Genomic DNA, 3,322 nt, shown 5'->3' with positions numbered 1-3,322 from the left:
TCAGAAAAACCGTTGGGAAAAGTTCTGACAGTGTCTCCGCTCCGTCCGACTCCCGCCATTTGTGCCAGAGGCTGTTCTTGCCATAGTTGTGGACTCAGACTGGCAAAGAGGCTGGTAAGATGCTGTTCTTACTCAGATCAGGGTTGTGGGTTAATGATATGCAATGACTGACGAGCTGTGTACATGAGCATGGGGGCTGCGGATGTAACAAAATGAAGGTGAAATCTTCCGTGTTGCTGTGTTTTATTTAACTCTAGCTATAGAGAGAGTTAATGTCTAGTTTCACTTCAGTTTGACAAGGATAATGATAAAAATGGAACTTTGGTGTTTCTGTTATCTGAGTAATTTTGTTGCAATCAAAAAGATTTCCTAAGAAATTAGAGACAAGCGCATACTTTATATGGAAAACTAGCAAAAAGTATTTTCTGTTTTACGTAACAGCATACATATAGCATGTAGTATACAACTTTTTTTCCCTAAAGTTTGTTCCCTAAACTTTGACTGAGCCAAAATAAATAACTGTGTCTGGCAAAAGCAACAAGGAAAAAGAGAAATAGAGAATTTTCTTTTCCTTGTTCCTATTCAGGCCCTATACTCTGTCCTGTGTTTAAACCTGAATATGACACTGGTGTTTTGAAAAGATGGAGTGGATTGATTGGTAAATGGATGACTGAATGGATGATTTGACGTAGGACAACTAGTTATACCTGACGGTGTGTAGAGGTCAATTGCAGATGATTCTATTGGGTTTACAAAATGTTTAAATTTAAATTTGTGTAGCCCTTTCTTTTACAATAAAACAAACATGTTGTTCATTGCCACATACATATATACATACAGTGGTGATGCCCCCATGGATGCAAGGTGGATTAACCTTGTATGTATGAGTATTTCAGAACAAACCAATACAAATCAATGGCCTAAACTACCACTTTTTTTCAGTGTAATAACCCCCCCCCCCCCCGGCAGTTAAAACCAAAGTAAAGTTACTTGTACACTGTAAGCTCAAAGGTGTTGTCAAAAACAAAGACCAACATGATAAAAATTAGAAAAGGGTTTCCTGAGATTAGGTTAGTATATTTTGAGTGTGCAAAGACAACATGCTGGACTAATGTTGGGAATTCAATAGCACTCCATCTAAAACGTAAGTAGGCCTATCCTGGACGCTGTACTATGAAGCAAGATAAACATACCCAGGGTATGTTAGCTGGCTTCACTTACCCTAACATCAGTAAAAAGGTCAATAAGTTGACCCAGGGTTTATCAGTCTAGCTACAATTGTATATATGACCAGTGATAAACATGGCTAGGTAAACTGGCAGCAGAACAACAGACTTTTCAAAAGAAGATAACACTATTATTGGAAAAATATGAAGAGGTTAAATACACAAATAGATCTAAAGTAACAAAGTTATTGCAGACAAATGACCAGTATGAGAGTCTAATTGGCTATATCAATATAGGTTATCTATCTGAACCCAATAAGGAAAGTCTGCAAATATGCATTTTTTCAGCTGCAGTCCTGATGAGGTTCAACTATAGGAGTAAAGGCTTGACATTATGCAATTCAAGCATAGGCTTAGACTATATACAGTATTAATTCTGTTATAATAAATCCATGAGTCCAAAAATGCACCCTGTTATCGGATTGCATATTAATGCTTATAGAACAAAAGTTTAAAAAAAAGAAAATAATTTGACCCAAACCGGAAAAAGCAAGGAATAAAGTTCCTTGGTTATTGGTTAGTGGTGACTTCATAGCTTTTAATCTGTAATCTTAAACAGAACCTGCTCCAGAGCATCTTAGGCCTGCAGAATTAGTTACCATGGGGATATACCCCTAACTTTATAATAGCAGAAACCCAGGGTTAACTCAGAAGCTACCTGGATAAGTCCAAATCCTGCTTTGTAGTACAGGCCTGTGGTTTATCAAAAGATTTGTTTCACAGAAACTGAGAAGTAACTATAGGATATGACTGTTAGTGGGCTAACATGTTCTAGGTTTGCTACAGTATATCTAGTCATCTCACTACGAACAGAGAGTTTAAGATTACTCATAAGTTAATTTATCTACTGAGAGCCCCCGATTACAAGTTTAACATGATTTGTAGCCTGCTTGAAAAAAAATCCACTTTCTGGTATATTTAAAAATAAACATATCAGTGTCCAAAATACCCAAATCTTCTACCATGATGTGAGACGGTAGAATGCTATAAAATACCATTTACACCACCCCATTTAAAATGAAAACAGTGTCTATCTTTCTCTTAAAACTAATCCTAAAGCAACTGCTAAAAACAAGTGACTTTACTACACATTAACAAAGGTATATTAAGCATTGATTTGTGGTGGTTTGTAGAAGAAAGCTGTTATGCTGGTCAGAACCTGCCTTAAACACAGTGTGTGCTGATTTTACTCCCCTCGGTTTTTATAAAGAAAAATATATACAATGGTTAAAGCAAGAGGGTGAATCACTGCTAAAACTAATGAATTTAAACAGAACTATAATATTAAAAGAAATGAACAAAAAATTAATTATGGTCTTTGTTAAAAGGCTTCATGCACATCTCAGTTAAATTAGGAGGCAGTTGTGCAGAAAAGATTTTAAAAGTATATTGTTCAAAATTGCCAGTGGCTAACACTAGGCCAACATGTGGGTATTTTTTGTTATATGTCAAACTTTTTTTCTTTTTTTGAAAAAGATCCAGAACTGCTATAAAATCTTAATATAAAATTGAACTCAATTTTGAAACAGATGAAAACAATGAAATGTATTATACATACTTATACATGATGGCATATTTAACTTATGATATCTCATTTTTATCAAGTGAAAATGTTAATGACAGACAAAATGTATGAAAAACATACAAAAAAGATAGAATAAAGCGGTTCCCTACCAGACCTACCGTACTCTCTACGCCCCCCAGCTAAGCTACGGAGGCCTAAAATGGGGGAAACGACAAAAAGGAAAACAAACAAACAAACAAAAACAAAAAAGGTGATAGCTTAGTAGAAAAGCAAGACATATTGAGAGGGTCAAAGTAAAAGACACTGTGCCAGGCTTGTGTTGTGTATTTGCAGTGTGTTGAAGAGTATATAGATTTTGGACACAAAAAAATGCTATCAGTGCCGTGAGGTCAGTCGCATCTTTGAACGCCACTGTAAAGCTATGATCCCTATTTTTCCATTTTGAATTATCATAAACATCATAAACATTTCAATCCATTGTTTTATATCAATTTATGAAAAATACATAAGGCCAATAAAAGTTTGAAATAAATAATCACAAGAAACACCACAATAAGCAAAAATAAAAGAG

This window comes from Aulonocara stuartgranti (genome assembly GCF_965226115.1).
Source record: "Aulonocara stuartgranti genome assembly, chromosome: 15".
NCBI lineage: Eukaryota > Metazoa > Chordata > Actinopteri > Cichliformes > Cichlidae > Aulonocara > Aulonocara stuartgranti.
Note: the sequence above shows the minus strand (reverse complement) of the source record.